Source organism: Pleurodeles waltl, chromosome 3_1 (genome assembly GCF_031143425.1).
Source record: "Pleurodeles waltl isolate 20211129_DDA chromosome 3_1, aPleWal1.hap1.20221129, whole genome shotgun sequence".
Lineage (NCBI taxonomy): Eukaryota > Metazoa > Chordata > Amphibia > Caudata > Salamandridae > Pleurodeles > Pleurodeles waltl.
The window spans coordinates 1,660,398,277-1,660,413,963 of record NC_090440.1 but is presented as its reverse complement, the minus strand read 5'-3'; positions in this window follow the sequence as shown (position 1 = coordinate 1,660,413,963).

Genomic DNA, 15,687 nt, shown 5'->3' with positions numbered 1-15,687 from the left:
GTGCGTTTGAAAATGCCACTTTTAGAAAGTGAGCATTTTCTTGCTTAAACCATTCTGTGACTCTGCCTTGTTTGTGGATTCCCTGTCTGGGTCAGTTGACAGTTGGGTTGTTTTTCACCTCACACCAGACAGTGACACAAAGGGAGCTGGGGTGTGATCTGCATTTCCTGATTAGCCATCTCTGCTAGGAGGGAGGGGTGGAGTGGTCACTCTCATCTGAAAGGACTGTGCCTGCCTCTGACAATGCTGTCTCCAACCCCCTGGTGTGTGTCTGAGGCCTTGCCTGGGCAAGGCAGGATTTCACAAGAAGGTGTGAGTCCCCTTTGAAGAAAGGTGACTTCAAAGACTAAAATGGGTATAAGAAGGGCACCCAAACTTACAAACTTTAGAAACACTTCTGGAATCAAGAGGAACCTCTGCCTGGAGAAGAGCTGATCGCTGAGGAACAAGTGCTGCCCTGCCTGTGACTGTGCTTTGTGGAGCTTTCCTGCAGTGCTGCTTCTGCCTGAGTAAGAGGGCAAAGACTGGACTTTGTGTGCCTTCCATCTTGAAGAAGAAATCTCCAAGGGCTTGATGTAGAGCTTGCCTCCTGTTGTTGAAGTCTCAGGGATAGCAAAGACTTCTTCCTGCCAGCACCTGGAGTCTCTGGAGAGACCCCTACTCTGCTCTGTGGTGCCCTTCCAGTTCCTGGGACCCTGAAAGGAGAGGCTGGCAGCCTAAGGACAAAAATACACGCACCGAGCACCGTGCGGAGAAAAGATCGACGCGAATCCGATCGCGGCTGAGAAAACGACGCGACGCCGGCTCCGCAGCTGAGAAACGACGCCGCAGGAAACGCGACCGGAGAATCGACGCCCGGAGCAGGAGAAACGACGCGCAGCATCGCTGACGAAGGCTGAGAGATCGCAACCAGCGCCGCGGGACTTTCGGACCGTCGCGTGGCTGGCTTTTTCGACGCGCCTCGCCGTGCCGAGCTGTTTTCGACGCATATAACCGTGCAGGGTTATTTTCGACGCGCACCGCCCGTGCTGGGTTATTTTTGCCGCAAACCAGGTACATTTTCACGCTAGCAGCGCTAGTGTGGTGTTACAACTACCTAAAGACTCTTTTTATTTTAAACCTTTAAAAAATCATAACTTGACTTGTGTATGTTGGATTTTTGTCGTTTTGGTCTTGTTTTGTCTAGATAAATATTTCCTATTTTTCTAAGCTGGTGTTGTGTCATTTTGTAGTGTTTTCATTAAGTTACTGTGTGTGTTGGTACAAATACTTTACGCCCAGCACTCTGAGGTTAAGCCTACTGCTCTGCCAAGCTACCAAGGGGGTAAGCAGGGGTTAGCTGAGGGTGATTCTCTTTTATCCTAACTAGAGTGAGGGTCCTTGCTTGAACAGGGGGTAACCTGACTGTCAACCAAAGACCCCATTTCTAACATTGGTGGCAGCGGTGGGATTTGGACTTGTATTTGTACTTGACATACAGTAATTAAGTGTACACTACTGTTTTGATCTCAGACCACTACGTGACCACATACTACTAGTCTTGTGATTTTTGTTTTTTACTTGGACTGTTTTTCTCTGCATTCAGTTTCTTTTTTTCGCTGATCCCGGGATTGACTTTGCTGAAACTTCATTTGAGAACTTGCTTTTCTGTTTTTGGAACTGTGCATATTTTTTTTTAACCTCTCATCATGTCTCAGTCTGGAGATGCCCTAGCTGAAACTGCTTTTGATTTGGAGAAATTGGAGAGCTACAAGGTGGCTCAATTGAAGCAGTTTTGTAGGAATGTTGGCTGTCCCATTGAGAGCTCATCCAAGAAGGTTGAGCTGCAAAAGGCGCTGAGGGCCTGGGTGGCAGCCAAAGCAGCTGAGGGGCACACAGATGAGGAGCCAGAGGGGGAAGAGGAGTTGCAAGTCACTCACACTGATGTAGTGGGTGGGCCGGCTATGTCTCAAGGGAGAATCTCTAGGGCAAGTAGCAGTGTATCCTCCAAGGGTCTGACACCTGAAGAGTTGCAGGACAGACAGGCAGAAAGGGAGTACCAATTGGAGCAGAGAAGGCTAGCCCTTGAGGAGAAGAAGATAACAATGGCTCATGAGCTTAGCTTGAAAGAGATAGATCATAGAAACCAGTCCAGTAGGGATGGTGGCAGCAATTCTACAGTGCAGCCTGAGAGAAGGGTACACATCCCAAAAGACCTTGTGAGGGATTATAAAAGGGAGGATGATATCTACTTGTGGTTCAAGGGTTATGAGTCAGCTCTCCACATGAACCTGGTCCCTGAAGCTCATTGGGGGGCAGCCCTGTGGAAGCATTTTGAGGCAGAGGGGAGGGACACACTGACGGCCTTAGGGGATGCTCAGAGTCTCACCTACCCTGCCATGAAGGAGGCCTTACTTACCAGGTATGGTCTCACCCCTGAGCAGTACAAAGAGAAGTTTAGATCCTACAAGAGAAAGGAATCCCAAACATGGTTGGAATGTGTTGATTCTTGTTGCAGGTCACTGGATGGTTGGGTGAAGGGCAGTAAGGTAAACACGTATGAGGGGCTTTACAATTTAATTGCTTGGGAGCACTTGTACAGTTTATGTTTTCCAGAGCTGCGCCAGCACCTCATTGACAGCAAGCTGACTGACCCCAGGAAGCTTGCACAGGAAGCGGACCGCTGGGAGAGCACCAGGGTCCAAAAGAGGTATGGGGGAGACCACGCCAAGGGTGGGCAGGGTCCCTCTCAGAAGAAAGGGGGGGGTAAGGGCAAACAGGATGAGTTCTCTAAAGGGCCCCAAACTGATTCCCAGGGTAAGGATTCCCAACCCCCCAGTGAAAAGAGGCCATGGTTCTCCAAAGGGAAGCCAATGGCAGGTGGTCCCCTACGTAAGTGCTATTCATGTGACCAGGTGGGTCATGTGAGGGGGGACCCCAAATGCCCCAAAAGTACACCGGCACCCACTGGTGCACCGTCCCAGGGTTTGGCCAGTGTAGCGCTTGGGGAGGAGTTGGTTTCAGGTGGGTGGGAACCAGCAGAAATGACCCTTGTCTCACTAGGGGACAGTGAGATGGTCCAGAGAAACCTAGTGCCTGATAACACTAAGAAGTACAGGCAATGGGTGACCATCAATGGACAGAGGGTGGAGGCTCTGAGAGACACAGGAGCCAGTGTGACTACAGTGAGGAGTCACCTGGTGTCTGAAGAGCAGATTGATCCCCGGGTACTTCACCAAGTAGTTGCAGTAGACAACTCTGAGCGCCTCTGCAGAGTGGCGCAGGTTCCCTTTGAATGGGGGGGGGTCTCAGGTTCCTGGAAAGTAGCTGTGAGTCCAACCATGCCTGTTGATTGTTTGCTAGGCAACGACCTGGAGGATTCCCCTTGGAAGGAGGTGGAACACAGGTCTCACTTGGAGATGTTGGGTCTGCCTGGGTGGGTATGCGTATCCACCCGGTCTATGGCAGCCAATCAGGGTAGTCAAGAGCCCCTGGAGCCTGAAACAGTGGCCCAGGGGACCGCCAAGAAGAGGAAAGGCAGGAGGCGCGGGAAACCCGCCCCAGAAGTTCCCACGGTCCGGGAGGAGGCAGAGCCTGAGGGTGATGCCCCGGAACCTACAGGGGAACAGGTGGCTGAACTGGGGGAGGTCCCTGAGCTGTCGCAGTGGCAGCAGGAAGGGGGACCCACCAGGGAAGTATTCTGCACAGCGCAGAAGGAATGCCCTACTCTTGAGGGACTGCGGCAGCAGGCTGCAGCCCAGGCGGCTGGCGGGGCGCCAGGTACTCACCTGATTTATTGGGAGGATGGCCTCCTGTATAGTGAGCCTAAGGTTCCTGAGCCGGGGTCAGCTCGCATGCTGGTGGTACCCCAGGGCTTCAGGACCTTCCTACTGGGTCTGGCTCATGATGTGCCTTTGGCAGGACATCTAGGGCAGGACAAGACCTATAAGAGGCTTGTCTCCCACTTTTACTGGCCCTTGATGAACAAGCAGTCAGCTGCTTATTGTAGATCTTGTCAGACTTGTCAGGCAAGTGGCAAGAGTGGGGGGAAATGCAAAGCTCCCCTCCAACCTTTACTGGTAGTCAGTACTCCCTTTGAAAGGGTAGGAATTGACATTGTGGGGCCTCTGGATCCCAAGACAGCCCTGGGCAACAGGTTCATCCTGGTCTTGGTGGACCATGCCACACGGTACCCAGAAGCTATTCCTCTAAGGACGGTCACCGCCCCCGTGGTGGGACGTGCCTTGATGGGGGTTTTTACCCGCATGGGGTTCCCCAAGGAGGTAGTATCTGATAGGGGTACAAACTTCATATCCACTTATATGAAGTCTCTGTGGAAGGTGTGTGGGGTAACCTACAAGTTCACCACCCCTTACCACCCCCAAAGTAATGGTCTGGTTGAGAGATTCAACCGCACCTTGAAAGGCATGATTCAGGGCCTGTCAGAGCCCTTGAGGCGTAAGTGGGACGTCCTCTTGCCATGCCTTCTGTTCGCTTACAGGGAGGTGCCTCAAAAGGGACTTGGCTTTAGCCCCTTTGAGCTCATCTATGGCCACCCTGTGAGGGGACCGCTCAGTCTGGTGAAGGAGGCTTTGGAGAAAGCTCCTAGTAAACCACCCCAGGATGTATTTAGCTACATGCTGGCACTAAGAAACCAGACTGCCCGCTTCAGGCGTCTCGCTCAGGAGAACCTGGAAGCAAGCCAGGAGGACATGAAACGGTGGTACGACCAGAATGCCACTCTGGTTGAGTTTCAGCCTGGACAAAAAGTGTGGGTCATGGCACCAGTAGAGCCTAGGGCTCTCCAAGATAAGTGGACTGGGCCTTTTGAGGTGGTGGAAAGAAAGAGCGAGGTCACCTATCTGGTAGACTTGCAATCCCCCAGGAACCCCTTGAGGGTCCTACATGTCAACCGCCTCAAACCACACTTTGAGCGAACTGAGCTATCCATGCTCCTAGCGACAGATGACGGGGTGGAGGAAGAGAGTGAGCCTCTTCCTGACCTCCTGTCTGCAGGAGAGAAAGATGGGTCTGTGGAGGGAGTGATCCTCTCCCCCTCCCTGACTGAGGAACAGCAGAGGGACTGTCGCCACGTGCTGGGACAGTTCGCCTCACTGTTTTCCCTGATCCCAGGAGTCACACACCTGTGCACACATGATGTGGACACTGGGGACAGTACACCTGTTAAACATAAGGTTTACAGGGTGACTGACAGGGTGAGGGCTTGCATTAAGGAGGAAGTCTCCAAAATGTTAGCCCTAAGGGTTATTGAGCACTCCAGCAGTCCTTGGGCCAGCCCAGTGGTCTTGGTCCCAAAGGCTACTGCTCCTGGTGCCACCCCAGAACTTAGGTTCTGTGTGGACTACCGGGGTCTCAATGCGGTCAGCAAGACTGACGCACACCCCATCCCCCGAGCTGATGAGCTCATTGATCGGTTAGGAGCTGCCAAGTACCTCAGTACGTTTGATTTAACATCTGGGTACTGGCAGATTGCCTTAACTGAAGGGGCAAAGGAGAGGTCAGCATTCTCTACCCCCGATGGGCACTTCCACTTCAATGTGATGCCCTTTGGGATGAAGAATGCCCCTGCCACCTTTCAGAGGTTGGTCAACCAGGTGTTGGCAGGACTGGATGAGTTCAGTGCCGCCTACCTGGATGACATTGCTGTGTTTAGTTCCACATGGGAGGAACACCTGCAACACCTCTGGAGAGTGTTAGAGGCCCTGCAGAAGGCAGGCCTCACTATTAAGGCGAGCAAGTGCCAAATAGGGCAGGGTTCTGTTGTGTACTTAGGACACCAGGTGGGGAGTGGCCAGGTGGCCCCCCTACAGCCTAAGATTGACACGATTCTGGCTTGGGAGCCTCCCAAGACCCAGACTGAAGTGAGAGCCTTTTTAGGTCTCACAGGATACTATCGGAGGTTCGTTAAGGGATATGGTACCATTGTTACCCCCTTAACTGAGTTGACTTCTAAGAAGCAACCCAAGAAAGTGATCTGGACAGAGGCTTGCCAGAACGCTTTTGATGCCCTGAAGGCTGCCATGTGCACAGCACCGGTGCTGAAGGCACCTGACTACTCCACGGAGTTTGTTGTACAGACAGACGCCTCAGAGCATGGTATTGGAGCAGTACTCTCACAGCTGAATGAAGAGGGCCTAGATCAACCCGTAGCCTTCATTAGCAGGAGGTTACTACCCAGGGAACGTAGGTGGAGTGCCATAGAACGTGAAGCGTTTGCTGTGGTCTGGGCACTGAAGAAGCTAAGACCCTACTTGTTTGGGACTCACTTCCGAGTTCAGACCGACCACAGACCCCTCAGATGGTTAATGCAGATGAGGGGTGAGAACCCAAAACTGTTGAGGTGGTCCATTTCCCTACAGGGGATGGACTTTACGGTGGAACATCGACCCGGTACAGAGCACGCCAATGCTGATGGTCTGTCCAGGTTCTTCCGCCTTAGTGATGAGAACTCCCATGAGGTTGGGTAGTTGCTCCCCACTTTTAGCTGGGGGGGACACGTGTTAGACTTTTCATCCTTGGCGTGGTCTCCCTTAACTTTTTGCCTCTGTTCCCCAGGTTGTTGATGTGTGCTGGACTCTGATTTTGCTGTTTTTGTTACTCTGGGCACTTTACCACTGCTAACCAGTGCTAAAGTGCAAGTGCTCCTGTTTAAATTATATGTAAGTGGTTCATCCATGATTGGCATATTTGAATTACTAGTAAGTCCCTAGTAATGTGCACTAGAGGTGCCAGGGCCTGTAAATCAAATGCTACTAGTGGGCCTGCAGCACTGGTTGTGCCACCCACATAAGTAGCTCTGTAATCATGTCTCAGACCTGCCACTGCAGTGTCTGTATGTGTATTTTTACACTGTAAATTCGACTTGGCAAGTGTACCCACTTGCCAGGCCTAAACCTTCCCTTTCCTTACATGTAAGGCACCCCTAAGGTAGGCCCTAGGTAGCCCCAAGGGCAGGGTGCAGTGTATGGATAAGGTAGGACATATAGTAATGTGGTTTATATGTCCTGACAGTGAAATACTGCCAATTTCGTTTTCACTGTTGCAAGGTCTGTCTCTCTCATAGGATAATATGGGGGCTACCTTTAAATATGATTAAAGTGTAGATTCCCCTAGAGAAGAGATGGACAGGTGGAGTTTGGGATCCCTGAACTCACAATTTAAAAATGCATCTTTTAGTAAAGTTGATTTTGAGATTGTGCGTTTGAAAATGCCACTTTTAGAAAGTGAGCATTTTCTTGCTTAAACCATTCTGTGACTCTGCCTTGTTTGTGGATTCCCTGTCTGGGTCAGTTGACAGTAGGGTTGTTTTTCACCTCACACCAGACAGTGACACAAAGGGAGCTGGGGTGTGATCTGCATTTCCTGATTAGCCATCTCTGCTAGGAGGGAGGGGTGGAGTGGTCACTCTCATCTGAAAGGACTGTGCCTGCCTCTGACAATGCTGTCTCCAACCCCCTGGTGTGTGTCTGAGGCCTTGCCTGGGCAAGGCAGGATTTCACAAGAAGGTGTGAGTCCCCTTTGAAGAAAGGTGACTTCAAAGACTAAAATGGGTATAAGAAGGGCACCCAAACTTACAAACTTTAGAAACACTTCTGGAATCAAGAGGAACCTCTGCCTGGAGAAGAGCTGATCGCTGAGGAACAAGTGCTGCCCTGCCTGTGACTGTGCTTTGTGGAGCTTTCCTGCAGTGCTGCTTCTGCCTGAGAAAGAGGGCAAAGACTGGACTTTGTGTGCCTTCCATCTTAAAGAAGAAATCTCCAAGGGCTTGATGTAGAGCTTGCCTCCTGTTGTTGAAGTCTCAGGGATAGCAAAGACTTCTTCCTGCCAGCACCTGGAGTCTCTGGAGAGACCCCTACTCTGCTCTGTGGTGCCCTTCCAGTTCCTGGGACCCTGAAAGGAGAGGCTGGCAGCCTAAGGACAAAAATACACGCACCGAGCACCGTGCGGAGAAAAGATCGACGCGAATCCGATCGCGGCTGAGAAAACGACGCGACGCCGGCTCCGCAGCTGAGAAACGACGCCGCAGGAAACGCGACCGGAGAATCGACGCCCGGAGCAGGAGAAACGACGCGCAGCATCGCTGACGAAGGCTGAGAGATCGCAACCAGCGCCGCGGGACTTTCGGACCGTCGCGTGGCTGGCTTTTTCGACGCGCCTCGCCGTGCCGAGCTGTTTTCGACGCATATAACCGTGCAGGGTTATTTTCGACGCGCACCGCCCGTGCGGGGTTATTTTTGCCGCAAACCAGGTACATTTTCACGCTAGCAGCGCTAGTGTGGTGTTACAACTACCTAAAGACTCTTTTTATTTTAAACCTTTAAAAAATCATAACTTGACTTGTGTATGTTGGATTTTTGTCGTTTTGGTCTTGTTTTGTCTAGATAAATATTTCCTATTTTTCTAAGCTGGTGTTGTGTCATTTTGTAGTGTTTTCATTAAGTTACTGTGTGTGTTGGTACAAATACTTTACGCCCAGCACTCTGAGGTTAAGCCTACTGCTCTGCCAAGCTACCAAGGGGGTAAGCAGGGGTTAGCTGAGGGTGATTCTCTTTTATCCTAACTAGAGTGAGGGTCCTTGCTTGAACAGGGGGTAACCTGACTGTCAACCAAAGACCCCATTTCTAACATACGGCCAGTTTATCACTGACCTTTGGTGTGGCAGACTTCTGTGGGTGTCTGTATAGTGTAGGATTTCTAACTGTGGGTCATAATACCCATAGCGGATTTCTGCCACGGACACGGCATATTGGCAGCTGTTGGCACGGCAGTCAGCGGGATTTACCGCCAGGGTTGTAATGAGGGCCTATGTCCCTTCCTTCATCTGGTTTCACGTTCACTAGCTGATAAAGGTCCGCAAGCCATGTCAATTTGCATAGGTTCTTCGTCAGCAGTTCCTTTAGTTTCAGAACAAGTTTCTTCATAACGATGAGGTGGTACACGTGTACTTACAGAGGATGGCATACGACTCTTCTTCTTTTCCATTCTGCCTTCGTGCAGATGATATTCTATGGCAAGAGTTAAGTCCATCAAACTCTGAAGATTCTCTACTCTCGCAGAATGCACTAATTTGTCCTTGATCTCCTCCTTAAGTCCCCTTCGATAAAGAGTAACAAGAGTACGTTCCACCCAAGAGGTTTCCGCTGCCAGTCGTCTAAATCGTGTGATGTATTGTAAGACGTCCTGACTGCCTTGTTGGATGTCGCATAAGGTTTCTTCTGCAGAATTTTCAAGTCCAAGACGCTCAAACATTTGCTTGAAGGCAGCGATGAAAGTGGGGAAATTAGACAGATGGGAATCGTTGGAGGTTACCAGAGGAGTTGCCCAGGCTAAAGCTGGACCAGACAGGGCACTGATTTATTATCCAACCTTAGTCTTATCTTGCATGAATTGTGACAGTCTAAATGCAAAATAAACCATGAGGGCATCTAGGAATTCACGCAATTTATTAGGGTCCCCCGAAAAATGGGGTGTAGAGACCGAAACAGTGGGAAAATCAGTAGTCCTGGAAGTCAAGGCTTGGCGTGAGGCAGCGTTTTCGTTTTGTAGCTGTTGTAATTCCTGCGCTTGTTGTTTGATAGTCAGGAGCATGGACTGGTTCGTCTGGTCAGTACTTGTCGAGGGGTCCTCCATGGTGCTAGACCACCACCCAAGTTTTTGGTGTTGCAATCTGTCAAATTTTGTCTTTGGCTTACCCTCCAGACCAGAGAGAGATGGGGTACATCCTCGGTTCTTGCAGGTCTGGCTCTGGCCGAGGTAGGGGCGACCCCTTCCGGTGGCCACAGTGCTGTTGACAGTTAAACGCCACTACAGTCCGTGCCCTCCAGAAGGAGGTCCTGAGGAAAAACCCCATAGGGAAAAACCTCCAGACGGGAACTCCCTGGAAGAAAGGAGGACACAAGGAAAAATCAGAATCTTGAAACCAGGAAAAAACACAGGAAGAACAGGAAAAAACAGGAACAAAAACTGCACATCAAAATGAGAAGATCAGCTGGACCGTAACCATCACAGAGAAGTGTTGCAACGCAAGGAGAAAATAAATCAATGACCTTATACACCGCTAAACAGGAAATTATGAACAGGAAAAGGAAAAACTGCCATCTTGGATGGGGAAGGGGTAATAGAACAAAATAGGGAAAAATGCCATAGGAAGAAGGGAAACAGGTGCATGCAGGGAACCAGGGAAGGGAAAGGTATGATGGGATAGCAGAAAAAATGGCTTCCCACAAGAAGAGAAGAAAGGGAAGGCCCAAGAGGGAATCCCAGGTAAGTGAAAGGCCGAGGGGGAGGGGGCCGACGATTTTACTTAATTTCAGCACACCGCGCAAAATGTGCGGCAAGAACCGAAGCCCAAGTCTGGGCTACCGTCCCTGCCGCAGTGGCGAGGATGACATGAGGCCAGAAAAAGGGGGCACGGTGGGCCCGGCGGCCTGAAAAATGGACCGCGGCCCCCGCCGCGACCCGACCAAACGGTGCAGCACGTCCCGGCGGCGCAACACCCACGAGGATAGTAATTGGCCCATTAAGACCTATCAAGCCTCACCTAATCTCCTGTTGTGTATGGCTGATTACAGGGAATGCACAAGACCCAGCTGTCCCCCACCCAGAGACGTGTATTGAGAGACAGGCAGAGGCACAGAATGGTTTAAGTAAGAAAATGCCAACTTACTAAATGTGACATTTTCAGACTTACATTTTAAAATCCGACTTCACCATAACTTGTGGTTTTAAATTGTGAGTCAAGAGACATCAAACTGCAAATTTTTATCTTTTCCCAATTGGAAGTTACAAGGTAACCTCAACGTTAACTTGAGGGAGAGATAGGCTGTAGTGGATCCTATTTGGTTTTATTGGGAATCAGGAGATACCCTAGCCTTCTAGCTTGCAGGACTATGCCCCGTCACCCAGTGACTTTTAACCTACTTAGCTTGCTCTGCCTTAGCGCATTTATTTAATTATTTCTTCCAAAATGGCTGCAAAGTTTATGGTTAGGAAAATGTTTTGATTTCACGTTATCAGTGGCACTCTGTGAAGGCATCACTATCAGCATCAAAGACAATTGATATACGTAAGTATTCACATCATGTACTTTCCCACTTACTTGTGAGAGTAACATAATGTACTTTTCAGGGAATTGTTTATATAATTGCCGCCCCAGGCATGCCTTCTTATCTGTTGTTTGGGAACATATCTGCGTCAGGGGTCCTACGAGATCTGTATAAATACATCTCACACAGACAAGGTTATTAGAGAGATTGCAACCAGATGCCATCAATGCTATCTATGCTACACGTTGCCTTGATGCAGACCCAGCCTTCAAGTCCCCATGGAGTCTGATCTAGAGACCTCATTCCAAGGTTACATAAGTTTGAGAGGCTCTTCTCACTGACATGGTACTGGCAGATGAGGTTTAAAACACCTAGGGCCAGATGTAGCAAAGGTTTTTACCCATTCTGTGTCTATGGGAAAAAGTGTTTGTACATATGGCCCCTAGTTCTCTTTAGGTTAGAGATTAGGTTTATCATGCTAGGGTATTAGGGCCTATTTCACATTTCATTGTGTTGCAAGATGGTGGGGCTCTTTAGTCGCGACTCTCGTTTTTACAATTCTGTTTCTTGCATTGTTCATCATCCTAATCATTGCAGCTCATGTTTTTACAGTACATTGCAATCTTGTTAATAACAACCCATTGAAAACTTTACTGCATCTCCTTCATTGGCTGTGTGTGAATGAAACTTGTTGCTCATGTGAGAAAAGGGTAATCTCAGTTTAACCACAACTCCCCTGAGATGTCACACTCTTGAGTCCATGCATAAAGACTGACACAAATCACCTTTTACTATTTGGGTTCTTGGTGAGGTACAGCTTGTGAGCCAGGAGGGTTGGGCCAACAGTAGCTACTTGTTGTAGGATTGGCCTAGTCGCCTACAAACAAAAGTGCTGTCATCCCTAAACCATTAGTCTTGCCTAGAGCAAGAGTCCAACTACGACAAGGCCTCATAGTAGTAAAAAAACAATTTAATTGTTTTCCCTATCAGCACATGGTAAACTTAAACATGCATGTCCAACTTTTCAAACACACTGCACCCTACCCTTGTGGCTAACCAGGGCCTACCTTAGGGGTGACTTACAGGTAATAAAAAGGAAGGTTTGGGCTTGGCAAGTGAGTACACTAGCCAGGTCGAAATGACAGTTTAAAACTGCATATACAGGATCTGCAGAGGCAGGCCTGAGACATATTTACAGGGCTACAGTAGTGGGAGGCACAAACAGTGCAGCAGACTACTAGTAGCATTAAAGTTACAAGCCCTGGGCACATATAATGCACTTTACTAGGGGCTTACAAGTTAATTAAATATGCATATCGTGGATAAGCCAATATCACCAAGATTCGAGTACAGAGCACTTACACTTGAGCACTGATTAGCAGTGGTAAAATGCACAGAATCCAACAAAAACGAATTCAGCAAAACGTGGAGGGAAAGGCAAAAAAGTCTGAGGATGGCCCAGCAGAGAGGGCCAGGACAAAGACAACCCCACTCCAGCCTAATGCCAGGGTAGACTAACCAATACCTTGATGGGCTTCCTGCTTAGGGCAATCGAGCATGGACTGTGGACCCCATCTGTGCAACACCTAACTTTAACTTTCTCACTGACTTCTGTCCTCAACCCAGGGAATATTTTATCCACAAGGACAATAACCAAAAGAGGTCACTGACAGCTGTCAGTGTCAAGAACCAGGCCCCAGGCCATCCAGGAATCTCTGACCTCTATGGTTTCTCACAGTGGTGGGCAGTAACCCCGGATATCTTGCACCCTTTTTCTACTACACTTTCCACACCAATTAAGGGGTGGCATCCTGAAACTGGTCACCTATGCCCTGTACCCTGGGGCTGAACAGGAGACAGGGGTGGGCTCTCCCTCACCAGCTCCCCCATTTGGGGACCTGTAGCCTCTGGTTTGGCATGGTACCACCAGAAAACTGAACTGTTAGGGCATCTGTGGTGGCCACCCCTCCCAGTTCCCCTGACAACGGGTCAACTCATTCCCCAGATAGCAGTGTGTAGGCATCTGGGGACTAACTATGACCCTCCTCTGGGTCACCTCCCCACCCTACTCTTGGGATACCAGGGCCACAGGGCAGAAGAAGTCCTGCCCATGTGCTGGTGTCATCCTACAAACTTAGCCTGTGTACTGCTTTGAGGATACTAGCCTTTCCACTACCATGGTCTGGCTAGCCCTGGTGCCCCTTAGAGCAGTGACTTGGACCCCATTCACTGTCATCTGATGGAAGTGATGGCTCCCACCCTCAGGGATCTCCAACTCATCCTCTGAGTCTACCTCTCAACTGAAGGAGATCATAGCATGTTCTATGACCAGCCGCTGGGACTACTGACCCCTAAGGCCACATTGACCACTTCTGTGGAGTTCCTACCAGTGGGTGGCTTCTTTGGACAGACAATGTACCCCTGCGTGTGCCCTAGCTGAGAACAATCAAAGCAGTGGGGTTGGAAATGGGGAACCCTTGGCCACCACCCACAAGACCCTAACTCAGTTTTCTCAGAAGGGACATTGGAACCCTTTAGTTCCTCCTTACCCTGGGACTTGCCTGGGTCTCCCTTGAACTCTCCCTCACTCTGTTGGTGGGTGTTAGAAATGGGGTCTCTAGTTGGCAGTGGTTTGCACCCTGACAGCAGGGACCCTCACTCTAGTAAGGGTAAGAGAGCAACACAGCTCAGATAACCCCTGCTCATCCTGTTGGTAGCTTGGCAAAATCAAACAGGCTTATCTCAGAGGCAATGTGTAAAGTATTTGTAGACACACACAGTAACACAGTGAAAACACCACAAAAGTACTCCACACCAGTTTAGAGACTCAGCCAATATTTATCTGAGTTAAACAAGACCAAAACAACAAAAGTCCAATGTACACAAGTAAAGATAAACATTTCCAAAGATTAAGGCCCTCATTATGACCCTGGCAGTGAGTGATAAACTGGCGGTAATACGCCAACAGGCTGGCGGTAATTACTGCCAAATTATGACCATGGCAGTGATAACTCCATAGATAGCCAATGTACCACACCATCTACCAGTGCTTTAACACCACACACCGCAGCGGTCACCATCAACAGCCAGGCGGAAGACAAAGGCCGCCCACCATATTTTGACCCATCAATCCTCCACATTTTCCAAGGAGGTACCAACACCATCAAAAGCCTGGCCGAAACGCATCACAGAAGAGCAAAGTTTCACCATCGGAGACACAAGGAAGAATAACGCCGCCATGGAATTGGAACTGCAAGTCTTCCCGATGCTCATATACGTCATGCTCCACCTTGAAAGCCGACGAAGACAACGACATTGAGTTCAGCCACCTAGCACACAAGGGAGGGAGGGAGGAAAATGAGGGTGACACACACACACGCACGACACACACTTGACACATTCCATACACCCAACCAGCTGCACATGAAAAACAATGGCACACAATACACTGCAGAATAATGCAAAGACATCCAGAATACAGTAATGAGAATGTATTGACATAAACAGCTACTAAATAAACCAATTGTACGTGAAATAGATATGTACAAATGTACACAAAGGGCCGCTGCCCAGTCCAATGTACTAAGGGCCCACATGGCCAAAGGGCACAGTCCAAGGCCCAACTTGGATCCTGAATTCATCCGGATAGAACTCTGCAGGGGCATCAGTTTACAACTGGGCAGTAACCTCAGGGGGACGGAGGTGGGGGGGCAACTCAGCCGAAGCCCGAAACAATCCCACCGGTTCTGGAGGGGGCTCCAAGCCCATTACTCTGTGCTGGAGAGTGCAAGGCCACAGTCTCTAGAGTGAGTGTCTTTCCCACTGGTTCTGGAGAGGGCTCCATGCTCATTACTCTGTGCTGGGGAGTGCAAGGACACATTCTCTGAAGTGGGTGTCTTTCCCACTGGTTCTGGAGGGGACTCAATGTCTATTTCTCTGTGCTGGGGAGTACAAGGCCACAGTCTCTCAGGTGGGTGTCTTTCCCACTGGTTCTGGAGGGGGTTCCATGCCCATTATTGTGGGCTGGGGAGTGCAAGGCCACAGTCTCTGTAGTGGATATCTTTCCCACTGGTTCTGGAGGGGCTCCATGCCCATTCATCTGTGCTGGGGAGTGCAAGGCCACAGTCTCTCAGGTGGGTGTCTTTCCCACTGGTTCTGGAGGGGGCCCCATTCCCAGTAAGCTGTGCTGGGAAGGGGAAGGCCACAGTCTCTTTCCCACTGGTTCTGGAGGGGGCTCCCTGCCCATTACTCTGTGCTGGGAAGTGCAAGGCCACAGTCTCTAAGGTGGGTATCTTTCCCACTGGTTCTGGAGGGGGCTCCATGCCCATTACTCTGTGTTGGGGAGTGCAAGGCCATAGTCTCTCATGTGGGGAACATGCCCACAGCTCCTGGAGGGGCCACCCGTACAGCAGTCCCTGGGGGGTGGCCTACATGCCCTCCGCTGGCGGTGAGGGCTGAACTGTGGTGGCAGGTGAAGGTGCCTCCTGGGCAGCCTCTGCTGGTGGTAAGAGCGGAACTGTTGTGGCAGGTGGAGGTGCCTCCTGGGCAGCCTTTGCTGGTGGTAATGACTGAACTGTTGTGGAAGGTGGAGGTGCCTCCTAGGCAGCCTCTGCTGGTGGTGAGGGCTGAACTGCTGTGGCAG